We start from the raw sequence: 14,343 nt of genomic DNA on the forward strand, positions 1-14,343 counted from the left end.
CATCTTTTTCTCGAATAAAAAGTTAGGCATTTGTCAAGCAGTCCCTCTTCTTGGTTTATAACATTTAGCCTTTTGATGGATCAAGTTTGGTGCATTCACTCCCAATTAAAATTCCATACCCAAAGGGATGGCATGACTAGCATTTACTTGGAAGAATTTTAGTTTTTGTTTTTCAACAAAGAAAAGGAAAAAAAAAAATCTTTTCCTCGCTTTAGCTTCTGTTATGCAAGGTGCACTGGAATGCCATGACGTCAATACCAGCAGAGCTGCTTTCAAAAAGTTATTTACAATTCACATGTTTGAAAAATGCAGATATGTACGACGTATCTCTGCCATCATATGCTTGCTTTTTCTTGGCATCAGCATTTTTAGTTGACAATTAACATTGAGTAAACTGCTTGTTAGAACAGCCATGGGTCCGCCTACGTATGCAGGAAGTTTTAACATAATTGCATCGAATACATATTTCATAACGTAAAACTAACACAATTACTAAATATCCATACTTACATATCGAATTCACATATTTTGACTCATTGAACTAATTATAATGAAGTCTTTCCGTCACTGCAAAGAAGTGTGGGTTTGCTGTCTTGTCTTTGTACACCAAAGACTTTTCCGTACAACAGTGATACTTGATTCCACTTTTAACACCCACTCAATATTGAGGAAGTAGAATTTTAGATAGTAGGTCTAGCCTACTGTACTGTATGTACTTCATCGCGCTGACATTGTCATTGCGATGAATGCAGCTTCCAGAAATAAATACACACAGACCCAGTCTTCTTTGATGCACTCAGATCACTACATTTCGCATGGTGTCATAGTCAAACGTTAAAATGATGTAAAAAATTCATTTCTGGTGTAATTCATACTTGATCAGGTCAGCTTTAGCCAATGGCCACATTGTGATGAAAATTTTCTTTCACTCAAAAGTTCCCAGATTGAGTTTAAGGTGATTTTTATACGTTGAGTTTCTTCGTCCAAGTGTCAAGGTGTTTGCTTTGCCACATGTCAATACTGTAAGAATCGACTTCGCAAACAAAAATGTTTGACGAATGCGTTTTTGTGTCCAAAGAACCGCAAACAATCCTGAGAATTATTAACTTACAGTAGAATTGCTTAGAAACAAAATTTTCAAAGTTAATTATTGGCAAATGTTAGCACAAAAATCCAATTTGAACTTAGACATAAATTAAATGTGGAATGCGCGTTTAGTGACCCATGGTTAGATTTACTGGTAGGCAGGCGCGAATCTAAGAGTTTTTTTCGGGGGGGGCCAGAAGATTTGAAAATCAATTAAAAAGAAAGAAAAGGCTAAACAGATATGAACAATGATACTACGACATACACGATATGCTATAAAATAGACATTAAAAGAACCATTTTCATCAATTGTGATGCCGAGGGACTAATATCAGCTGTTTAGAAGCTTATCAAACCATTTGATGCGGAAACATACAATTTCTACAATTTTTCACAAAATTTTGGGGGGGGGCCCGGGCCCCCCCCATAAATCCGCGCCTGCTGGTAGGCCTATTGAACTGACGGTACAATAACAACCAGTGCGTCTTTGAACACTGTTTGATGTGTTGTAAACAGTTCATCATATCTCAGATATCATAAACCTGAGGTCATTTTTTGTTTCCTAAGAAGTGATTCTGGAAGTGGAAGTCGAATTCTTAGAACGCCTCTTTTCGGGCGACAGTGCGGTGCTGCCAGGCGATGCACATGTGCCGGTTTCATCAGGTTCCTAAGCGAGGCCATCTTAGGCTTTCCAGCAAGGAACTGATAATAGCACTAGAGTGGCTGAAGGGTGCTTGAAACATTTGGGCTAGCGACGTATACCAGGGGGTTCGATAAATCGGTATTATTGAGGATTGAGAGAATACTTAGTTCGAGATTCCTCAATATCTCATGTGTTCAGGCGATTTCAATTTTACAAGTGTTTGAAGCATTGTGCCATCATTCTTGGCGATGATTACGGCAAAGCATGTCTTGAAACTGCAATGTAAATCGTGAATACAATCCACTGTTGGGCTGGTGTTTCCTGTGGAGTACAAAGACGTTTTTCATTTGAGTTATGTTGATTGCATTTTGTAGCAAAAAGGAATTGAAAATACTCGTTGCAGTGCTTTGCTTTTACTTTGGGACAGAAAAAGGTGTGGGTTAAAGATGATAAATGTCTCTACAAACCCTGCGATTAATTATTACTCATTTATCGAACAAAACAAAATTTGAAATAGGTTGTGTCTTGTTTGAAACAACCCTGAGTGAAAGCAGTCAGTTTATATTAAAATAAGCAGTTTTTACGCAATCCCACGCATTTATATCTTGACGATTTCTACCATATAGTCTCATGCATTGGCATTTCATATTTCTTGTCAGCGCATAACGAAACCAAATTGCTGAGATCTCGAAATCAATGAAGATAAAGAATGTTCCGCCAAAATGAAATCAAACATTCTTTTAAAAACGTTTCAATGTAACATTAAAGTTGCTCATGCTAGGACCTAGGAGATGTCCAATCAAACGGCGGAAACTGTTGCCTATATTAAAAACTAGGCAAGCCATCAGCAGAAAACAAGCTGGTTATTCAAGCTGGTGGCAAGGCTGGGTCCACAATAGTTTACAGTTTAGCTTCAAGCAGCTGTACTAAATTTATGAACAACAAAAGCAAGCGAAAAATTTAGAAATTTTGATGGCAGCTACTAAGTTATTCACTTTATTGTTTCGTCGCTGATAGTTTCTTGACTATAATTGCTGTATCATAATACAAATAAGTGTTTACAAACTGGATTTACATAAAACTAAGTAAAATATAAAATAATTCATTTGCATAGAGCTATGATAAGTCACAAAACAATACAAAAATTTGAAATATCAAGCTCAATGGAGAAGGGTTGACCTCCAACCCCCTTGCGTCTTTGAGTCAGCAAAACAAAAAATATTATTATAAAACACAACTGAAAGAAAGCAAAGCCCGTGTGGTATGACAATGTTTGATATTTATCATGCCTTTATGAAAGACTATAAGCTTTAGTAGTACACCTTGAACAGTCTATAGTACTTTTTTATCATCAGCATTCATGAAACCTTATACACTTGAACGAGTAATATTTATATTTACGTCAATAGTTTCAATACGTCAAATACGTCAAAATACGTTTCAATACGTCAAATATTTACGTCAATAGTTTACAGCGTTTTCTTAGTTATGATTCTTTGTGTAAAACTACAATATAAGTCAAGCTTGTAAACTGCAACCTCGATATTAAATTTTCCTAAAAATTACTCATCGTAAAACTTAAATTGATTTTGTACTTGTCTACATTGGCAGACGGGATTGGCAGCACTGTAACTGCTAAACTACAGCCAAAAAAAACACCAACGTCCCACGAATACAACTCAATAAAAGTGTCAAATATCCGCAGCACCCAAACTCCAACTTGAAAACAGATTTGAGGTTGTTATTGGTACTGTCAGTTTTGGTATGATAATAATGTTAGCAGGATGAACGTTGCTCAATGTGAGCCCAGCCAACATCTGCAGAGACTGAATCAATGTCAAAAAGGCCATCTTGTTGGTCCGGGAGAAAACTTTTTTGGAAACCTTAAAGCCAGAAGCCTACTTCAGTTGCTGAATGGAAAAAGTAGTAGTGTGAATGTACAAACGGCGAGTTGTTTTCTTTTCAGTGTTTCAGTTTGCTCGAGCTGCCATGCCAAACACAGAAGCGTTTAAGTTATGGCACTTGAAACCATATTGGCTACAAATCATTGATGTACGATGTCATTAAATTGGCGATGACAATGACAAATTAACTGGACCCTAATTTTGACGCTGTTTACCAACACACATATTTACCATGATGCACAGGCTACAATTTCTAACAGAGTGAGTTTATTAGAAAATTATCAAAACGAAAGTGCCATTCCATAATAGTTTATTGCACTTAAATGGGCTGTAACTCAAATGAAATAAAGTAGCCTAGATGCCAAACAAATAACATAAAAACATTGAAGAAAGAAGTCAAAAAGTGTATTCATCGTTTTAATGTTTCAAATTTCTCTAGTTAACTTACTTTGCAAACAACTTCAGTTCGAGCAAATAACTTTGCTACTTCTTGAAAGGACTATTATTTTTCTTTAGCTCCACCTTGCGGCTAGTTTCTATACAGTGGTGCAGAAACATTTTTTGAAGAGAAGAAATGATGCTGTCGCTTCCACCACATGTATTTATTTTGAATAGGATTTTTTACCCCACTCTGAGCCCTACGTACTTACCCAACTCACTCTCTTATTTCTCTCCATTCTGAGCCCCACGTAGCCTATTGTATTTACCCAAGACCCTTATTTACCCACTAACTCTCTTATTTTTTATTTACCCCACTCTAAACCTAATTTGTTTTAATTTTTGTGCAAAATTACCTCAAGACAACAAGCTCCTATCTCAAGTTGGACTTGTGAGCCATCAGGCAACTGCAAGCTCGTGGTACTTGAAACCCGGTGTCTGAGCCCTAAAAATACCCAAAATTGAATTGGGAATTTTTATACGTTTTGGGTGATTAATCTGTGTGGTCACAGCGGTAAACCATAATCTCTTCTTGGGAAAATTTTAACATAAAGTTCCCGAATCCGTTCGTCTGTATATAATGACCGAAGAAACACACACTTGAACTTCTTTTCAAACAGTGTATTTCTGTAAAATTAGCCCACGGCTACCGAAAACGAGGGGGTGCAACGCCTTACACCACTGAAAAACTGTCACTACACAACAGATTACTTGGATAAAAGACGGAACCTTTGTCCAGCTAGCAAGCACTAAGCCAACAGTTAAATGTGCGGCCAACTTTCAAACAATCATTTTACGAATGACCAGAATAGATATCAATATCTCAAATTCACGTAGAAAGTAACTGTGACGCAATAAATGAAAGACAATTATGAAGTCATTCCAACAGGTGTTTAAGCTGATGTAATATTTCCTGTTTAAACAGGCCCAAACAGGTCCAAACAGGTCTTATGAACGATGGTGCAATTTTGGCACATGCTTTAGGAATTTCCATGACGTAATATTCAGTAGACTTGAACGGTTTTATATGACGTTTGATTTGTACAGAGATTGGCCGTAACATAGCGGCCCCTAGTTATGACAGTCTAACATGGCATAACTAAAAAAGAATTGAAGGACAATCGTGAGCCAATGAATAAAACACACGATACACAAATTTTTTGAATCACTCACGTTTAAGTTAATACGCAGATACAAAGGGCATGCAAAGAATGAACAGCAATAAGAATAAACACGACGATACATGAAATTGGTACCATAGGTACACGCTAAATGACGCTATATACAATAGTTGCGATAATAACCGACTGTTCCGGGCTCAGACAAGTATTGGCCACCGCAGACAAAACCAGGCTCAAACCCTAACACTTAGGTGTTCTTTACGGGGGCGAGGCACGAAATATCCCTCAACACGTAGTCTACTTTCACTTTCCCCGTACTCTCATCATAGTTGCAGACGGCAACTTTGGCTCTACGAACCACAGGCTTCCCTTTCCTAATTTGTGGAACTACCTCATGCACCCTCCCAAGTTGATACTTCCCACGTTTACCAATGTCTTGGAGAGAACCTACCACTACAAGTTGACCAGGCTCCAAATTCTCGGCCATTTTTAGCCATTTTTTCCGGCCCTGAAGACCTGGCAAGTAAAAATCGATCCATTTATTCCAAAACTGCTGAGAAAGTGACAAATTGAACCGATAATCCCTTCTTAATTGGTCACGATCATGTGATTGCCCAACAGCACAGTATGGGTCTAAGTATGGGGTCAAAAGTGAGGCAGGGGTGATGACAGTAAAATCCCTAGGGTCGTCACTCAAAGGTACCAAAGGGCGTTCGTTCACGATCCGAACGGCACTGCCGGTGTACGTAAGCAGTTCAATAAAATTGGGCTTACGAATTGAAGAGTCCAAAATGTGAAAAAAGTATTTGGTCACATCAGCCATGAAACCAAATCTTTCAAGCCGAAATCTAGCCAAGACATCTGCCAGAGGGTTTAACAAGTCAGACAATTCAGGACAAGAAGACATTACATCATTTACACAAGTTCCTCGGAATTCAGATTGTTTTAAAGCCTTCTTCTTTAAATCAGCAGCTCTATCTGACGCAAACACAAAATTGTTAGGTAAATCAATAACTTCCTTCAACGGAACAGGTATCTCAAATCGACCATCTTTCAACTCAATATTCGGTTCGACAAGTTCTCTAGCCAAAATATCATTGCGAGACAATTCACAGGTTTCATTTTGCAAAGTCAAATCCTGAATGACTTTATTCAGGTCTGCTATTTCCATATCGCGAGACTCAATTTTACGCTGAAAGCCAGAGATGACATCCGACTCTGAAGACGTCTGCACTCTGCACACTTTAGCAACGCTTTCAACTAAGGGTGACTTACCACCACAAGCCAACCAACCGAGAGGAGTGAGCAAAGCATGCGGTTCACTACGATTGTCACCAACACGCTCTTCTTTTGCACACATCAAATAAGCGTTGTCGTTGCCAATCAGTACATCTACAGTACTACAATCATTCAAATGAAACATATTCACGTCATGAAAATGACGGAAACCACTTAAATCTTGTTTATGGGGTAAAGTTTTAACATCGTCAGCCCAAGCTGGGTTAACCACCGAGGTTATATCACAAAACAGTTCATCAGTCTCTAACGACTGGATGTTGAGTTTAACAAGGTCAGCACAAGTAGGTTTCTGACCAGCCAGAGTATCCATTTTAAACGACGCTTTATCATACGGTTTAAGACCAAGTTCGCACACCAAGTCACTCGAAACAAAGGTCAACTGCGAACCAGGATCATGCTGACAATACACCAACTTCGATTTGCCAGTCATTGGATTCAAAACACGAGCAGCAGTAACGCGGTTAAAGGCTGCTTTAACATTTCCAATCTTAACATTACGCACAGGAACTCTGGCACCAGCATCATCTTTCCCAACCGAATCCAGAGAATCACGTGACGTCACATAAAAATCATGCAGAAGAAAATAGTGTTTCCTATCGTTGTTAGGCCCACACTGACGACAGTTGTTTGCATGATTACAGTCCTTAACCATATGCTGGCGCAAACAGTTCAAGCATTTTCCAGCTTTCACAATGACATCTCTCCGACCTTTAGGTGTCAAGCGCAAAAATTCTTTACAATTAGACAAAAAATGATATTCAACTTGACCACGTGACGAACAACAAAAACATGCCGGTATGTCACTACGTCTGGCCACACCGCCGCGCGGTGCGCCAACAGCAGTCGAGTACTGCGAACTTCCTGACATGACATTATCATGGGGTTTTACAGACGTCTGCCTAACCGGACATGAAGGCAATTTTCCTTTGCCAAACTTTTTAAAATGCTGCGACTCACCAGAATCGCCCATTAGCATAATGCTAAAATCAGTCGACTTGCGCGTTTCCTCTCGTACTACAAATTCAAACAAACTCTGAAAGGTAGGTTCCTCAGTGCTACCATACTGATCACCTAAAAAGTCAAGATAACGCTGCTTAGCGTCAAACGGGAGTCGCTTAGCCAAATCCAGAACAAAACGTCCTTCTAATTTATCACGCTGACCACAAGCTTGCGCGTAAAGCAGACACTGCGACAATTCATCTTTAAACTCTTTCAGATCACTGGAAGAAGTCGAAGTCAATTTGCTACCATAGCGATACTTTCTAATTTCCGGTTCTGCGAAAAGACCTCCACGAACTCCAAAACGTTGAGACAAGCGAGCTAATGACATTTCTATCCTGTCTTCCTCTGACAAGCCAGGAGTGTCGGAAACCAAATTAGCAATCGTTTGTGCAGCTGTTCTAACACAAGCTGCTTGCAACAAAGTCAAACGAGTTCCCTTAAAGGGCGAAGCTGCCATCAAGGCCATAACACGATTTTTAAAGAAGACAAATGGCATATTATTACCATCGTAACCAATCAAGGCCGCCTTATCGAAGAACGTCCTACTATTTTGGTATTCAAAAAAGCAATCCTGTTGTTGAGAACTCGATTTAGCGGGAGAAGACAAGCTATATCCCTTAAGGGGCTGAGTGGGCTCAGTCACATGCACAGCCCGATCACGATCCTCAAACACGTTAAAATCAGGAGACGCGATACGCCTCTCACAACCACCCAAATTACGTGTAGCTGGGCGAGCAAAAACTAGCGGCGCTGAAAACTGTGAAGGGGGCAAAGCATTACTGCTAATGGCGGCCCCGTGACCTGTACGCTCTGGGGGAGGAGTTCGGTTGTAATTTGCAGACCTTGGCTCTACAGCCTTCGGAAGACCCTTAGCCGCGGCCCTGAGACCTCCTGAAACAGCTTGAAAACATGTGGATTGTACAGGTCCACTTACAGATTGAACAGGCGTCTGGAAAAGGTTAGGTAAATTAAACTGCGATTGATGTTCACTTCTGGAATGCCTAGAAGAGCCCTTCCTAGAGCTACGCCGGGAGCCCAAATCAGAACGATATTCAGCTAAAACTACCTCTTTACGTTGTTCAGCCCTCAACTGAGCGTCTTTGAGTGCGAACTCAGCAGCTCTGGCTTCGGCCTGAGCTCTCGCGGCAGCCTCAGCTCGTACGGCCTCAGCTCTCGCGGCGGCCTCAACAGCTCTCGCTTCGGCCTCAGCTCTCACGACGGCCTCAGCTCGTACGGCCTCAGCTCTCGCGGCGGCCTCAACAGCTCTCGCTTCGGCCTCAGCTCTCACGGCGGCCTCAGCAGCTCTTGCTTCGGCCTCGGCTTGTATCTGGAGCTCCTCTCGTCTTAGCTGTAGGTTAATTTGTGAAACTATCCGTGACGAGCTCTCAGACATCCTAGTGCTTACATTTGAGGCGCTATCCTCAGGATGTATGTCAGCATCCAACCTATCTGAGAACTCACTTTCTTTTTGTTCGAAGTTATTTTTTAACGAGTTAAATTCGGGATCTACCCTATCACGAAGTTCTGCCAAGATTGCAGAGTTAACAATTTTACTCAAAAGAGCATGGAAATGCCGTAATTCCTCTTCTAAAGTAGATAAGTTAGATCGAAAAATTAACAGTTCCTGCTTATCACTCAAAGAACCTAGGGCCACAGAAAGTTTCCCAATTTGAGTCAAAATATCCCGTCTAAGATGCCGGGCCTCTCGAACTGACTTAGCCTCATCGTTAATGGGTCCCTCCCCAGAATGGCCTGCCCGACCGCAAAGAACATCATCAGGCTTAAACTCAGTCGAGTCGACGGCGGTCGAGTCCCTGTCACCACCGAGTGTAGACATATTAAATGTTAGGGCTAAATTTAACAATTAAAAAATTAAGTTACACAAACACACAAAATTACAGTAGTTATAAAAAACTTAACTGCAAAGACCGTAAAAATACAAAAAAGAATTTAAATGCACGATACCGTAGCTGTACGAGTATGTGAAGTCCAAACGTCCACAAAACTTGCTTGGATTCTTCCACTTGAATCTTCAAGCACAGATGGATTGCCTTTAATCTTCTTTCTTGCCAATAAATGTCAAAGTTATTTTTCTTCTGTACCAAACTGAGAAGAAATGTCTTTACTTTTCTTTACTTCTTTAGACTACCAACCAATAAGATCTTCTTTTATTATTTCTTTGCTTCTAAGTGCTTCTTGGCCTACCAACTAACTAACTTCGTCTTTTATTTTTTGCTTCTAAGTGCTTCTGTGCCAAACACTAGACAGAGAATCGTCTTTTATTTTTTATGGTCACAGCGGTAAACCATAATCTCTTCTTGGGAAAATTTTAACATAAAGTTCCCGAATCCGTTCGTCTGTATATAATGACCGAAGAAACACACACTTGAACTTCTTTTCAAACAGTGTATTTCTGTAAAATTAGCCCACGGCTACCGAAAACGAGGGGGTGCAACGCCTTACACCACTGAAAAACTGTCACTACACAACAGATTACTTGGATAAAAGACGGAACCTTTGTCCAGCTAGCAAGCACTAAGCCAACAGTTAAATGTGCGGCCAACTTTCAAACAATCATTTTACGAATGACCAGAATAGATATCAATATCTCAAATTCACGTAGAAAGTAACTGTGACGCAATAAATGAAAGACAATTATGAAGTCATTCCAACAGGTGTTTAAGCTGATGTAATATTTCCTGTTTAAACAGGCCCAAACAGGTCCAAACAGGTCTTATGAACGATGGTGCAATTTTGGCACATGCTTTAGGAATTTCCATGACGTAATATTCAGTAGACTTGAACGGTTTTATATGACGTTTGATTTGTACAGAGATTGGCCGTAACACTGTGAAGTATCCTACTTGTCGTTGTATCAATGAAACCTTACAGCTGAGATGCTCCTAAAAAAAATTTCAATTTTTTTAGTCCATTCACTGCGTTTGCATGACCTGAGTCACTTCAGCCAATCGTTGACGTGCATCTCAAAATGAATTTGCATCTTCGGTTTTTCTGTTTTTTTGTTGTTGCCATAACAGACTCTAATATTTGTTTAAGAGAAGCGGGGCTATGATGTCTAGCTTAGACTTGCATAGAATTAAGGGCAAAGTGAAACAATTTAAAAGAATTTGTGTTTAAATAATGCTACACACTCGTGCTGGTGTGTATTTTAATGAAAAAAAACTCACAAATATGGTTTATTTAATCACTGCAACAAAACATGCTTCAGTTAGCCCTAACGGTATAGGCTAAGACAAATCTTGTTACGTTGAAATAGTTTCCTTTTGCCAAAGATCTTGAAATGTAGTTTTCCGTCTGTACTAGTATATTGAACAAATCTTAGGCTGATACTTGAACTAGTGACGCAGTCAGAAAGAAACTTTTTAGGAAGAAAAGCAACTGTTGGGAAGAAAATATTTTAATGTTTGAAACAATGAGTTAAAAATATAGCGACTGAATGCAGCTAAGCATTTATGAAACGTCATTCAACATATAATGCCATCTTATTGGAACGTTGCAAGAATATTAAAAACATACTTTTTGGACGTGAAAGACAATTTTTTGCAGAGAGGCGAATGCCCCCCCCCCCCCCCCCCCCAAGCCCTCCCATCATTGCTACGTCTCTGATTTGAACAGCATCACAAATACTGGAAAGCAGGGGCTCTATCCACTTTTAGAATTCGGGCAGGAGATTTTTAGATAGTGTGCTAAAATCGTCATAGTCATTTCAACAACAACTTTCATTCCAACCACTTAGTCATTCCAACCACTCCAATGAGTGGGGGGGGGGGGGGGGGTGATCACCCCCCTCACCCCCTTGGATAGAACCCATGCTGAAAAGATAAGTTCTTTTAACTTTGCAAGATATAAATTCGGTAGCCCTGAAAACATTTCATTAAAATAATCAGTTCTCATAGTTTTTTATCAAAGTATTGCCCCTCCGTTGATATATGTTGTAGTTCTATGAAAAACGTCAATCGGAAAAAGTACAAAAGTAGAAGATGTGTCCAGGTATTAAGGTGATTCCATATTTAGCACCAATAGGAAATTACAACACACCAGCTGTTTTAATTTCGAAATACATAATGCTCTCTTAATTCATAACACGTTTGTCCATGGCAGTGAAAGCAATGGACAACGCAAACAATAGCGTTGGACACCAACAATTATGGATCAGGAAAGCAACAAGCCAATACAAAAATGGTTTACCCTGACAACAGGATACTAACTTGTGGAAAAATTTTTCTTCTCAAGTCAACGGAACTATTTTAGCCCATTAATTTTATATTGATGCGTTTTGTTTGTTTGTTTTATTATCTTTATCCTGCATTGCGGGAAAGCGGACTTGAGCGCTATGCATCGGTGTACGCCTTCCGACGTACACCTGACCAACGCTGCAGCCGACTGCAATGTCTGTTTCCGGTTGTCTACTCTATTTATGACTGAAATTTGGTACTACCCATTACTCGAAATCGATCACTGGGTAGAGGCAATTATCGTAAAGTTTCTTGCCCAGAGAAACAACAGCAAGTGCGGGTGGCTGGAGTCGAACATGCAGGCTCTCGACTGCGAGCCCAACGCGCTAACCACTCGGCCACTGCTGCCGACTGCATCATTGCATCATCAATGCATCATTGCAGACGTTGAATCAATGTAAAAAATTGTTTTCGACAATGGGTATGGTAGTTAGCGATTTTTCGCAATCTGTTCCTGTTGCAATGCCAGTGTCAAAGAATTCAATAAACAACTTTCAAATAGATTCATAGCTTGTATGATTGTCTGCAATGGTGCTGTGCCACAAAAAAATGCTTGTATGTTTTGACGTCGTTGTCACAGATCAGTTCTAAAAAACGAAGAGTGTTGTTTTAAAATTTAAAGCATTGACACAAGAGACGTTCTCCTGTTTGACACATTGACACAAGAGACGTTCTCCTGTTTGACACATTGACACAAGAGACGTCAAGAGACGTTTTTCTTTTTCTTGCTTATGAGGCAACAATACAAACAACATTTTCCAACTGCTGCACACTGCATGCAACTAATGTCATTTAAAGGTAGCCAAACAAACATTTTTTTATTGTTGAGATGATCGCCAGAAACAGCGTAAGGAATGAATTGAAATCCAACCACTGTAAATTGTGGAAATATTTAATCAAGGTTTGTGTTAGGTCAATAGAATTTAAAATCAAATAAACGAGCATCTTTTTGTGGTAATTACTTTTTATATTTTTAAATATACCCCGTCAACTATTAAAAAAAGGACTGGACCCTCAGACAGAATTCCTGATTTTTTGACTGCAAGGCATTTATTATTTAGTAGCGTTAATAGAAAACGTTTTGACGTTTGTGGTACAATTTGGGTTAAGAGTTTTACCACGGTGATTTTTTTTATTAGAAAAATTTTGGTGCGCGAAATAGGCTACTTCTGTAATAAATAAATACTTGATAGAGCTTCGGTAGAGAGTTTGTCTTGTTGCACCATAGACATACGAAGCCGAGCAACGTAATCAAGTTTAACATATTCAAGTTTATTACATTTACAGAAACAGAAAATAAATTAAAGAAATATCAAATAAAATATTGAACGTTTTCGACATCACAAGATGTCCTCTTTAGGATATTGATAATTAAAGTGCCCCTGACAGGTTGGATCCAAGTATAGTAACTTTTTTAAGCATTTACTAGCGTAGAATTTTGCTTAGCAAACTTTTTAATCTTAACCTCGTAGCTCGACTGGTTAGGGCGTAATTTATGTCAAACGACTGCTCCACAGCGCCACCACAGGCGAAGCTCCATATTTCACTGCTCTGGGACGACTTTGGTGGTGTTACGTCATCCTAAGTGGGCGTCGTTAACGACGGATGAAACAGATGTTTCCTAGATGTAATTGGTGGATCACAGTTTGGTCGGAGTTGGTACAAGCGGTTGCTTTTTTCAAAGATTTATTGTTTTTTGCAGTTTAATAAAACTGTACTGGATATGTTCCTACAAAACATAAAATATACTTGGTGAAAAATGAAGAAATCGTTCGAATCATTATTCATATTCACTATTTATCAACAAATAAAAGTTCTCTCTGTCTCATAATGTGCCTTCAGTTGGCCATTGAAATCCGGTGTAACGGCCATCTGGACTTGCAAAATTGTTTCGGATTCGCCAAACAATGCATGACAGCAGCACAATCCGATTGTTGCTTCCGAGAGCATCACCTTGTAGTAGCCTATCCACTCCAATACATGCTTGTAGGCAACTAACCGATAATGCTTGCAAGGAAATAAAATCACTTCTTTTAGTGTGCATTCTGTAGTGTTTAGGGTATTTTTAGCCTAATGTAGCATCCTTACTCGTTTGATAGGTCTCCGTTTTCTCCTTTCGGTTTATTGGTTTTTCTCCAGTTCTTCCTGCTCCTCATAAAAAAAAGTCCTCAGAACGGCAGGATGTAAGTATGCCTCAAAATCGGTCAAATTTGTAACACAACTAGATGCGTCTTTCGTCAAAAGTTCTTTCGTCTGTGGCACTTCATGACTTCATGACAACATACACATTCATTGGGCTGGGGCATAGACTCCCACTTGTGGCAAACGCACCACCAAGAGTGCTAGTTGTGGCAAACGCACCACCATAACAAAATCATAGTGAAGTGAAGAGAACATACACAAATAGTTTTGTATGGCCCATCCCACTTTCGAACACTTGAAGAAAACTTTGACCATTTTTTCTCAGCACCTGATTTTTTGGGAAAGCGTGAAAAGATAGCACAAGGTCTTTCTCACTGACAGTGACACTGTCACATAAACAGCAATTTGTAGGCATTGCCTTAACCGTAAATTAAGAGTAACTTACTGTTTGT

This window comes from Aplidium turbinatum, chromosome 16 (assembly GCF_918807975.1).
Source record: "Aplidium turbinatum chromosome 16, kaAplTurb1.1, whole genome shotgun sequence".
Lineage (NCBI taxonomy): Eukaryota > Metazoa > Chordata > Ascidiacea > Aplousobranchia > Polyclinidae > Aplidium > Aplidium turbinatum.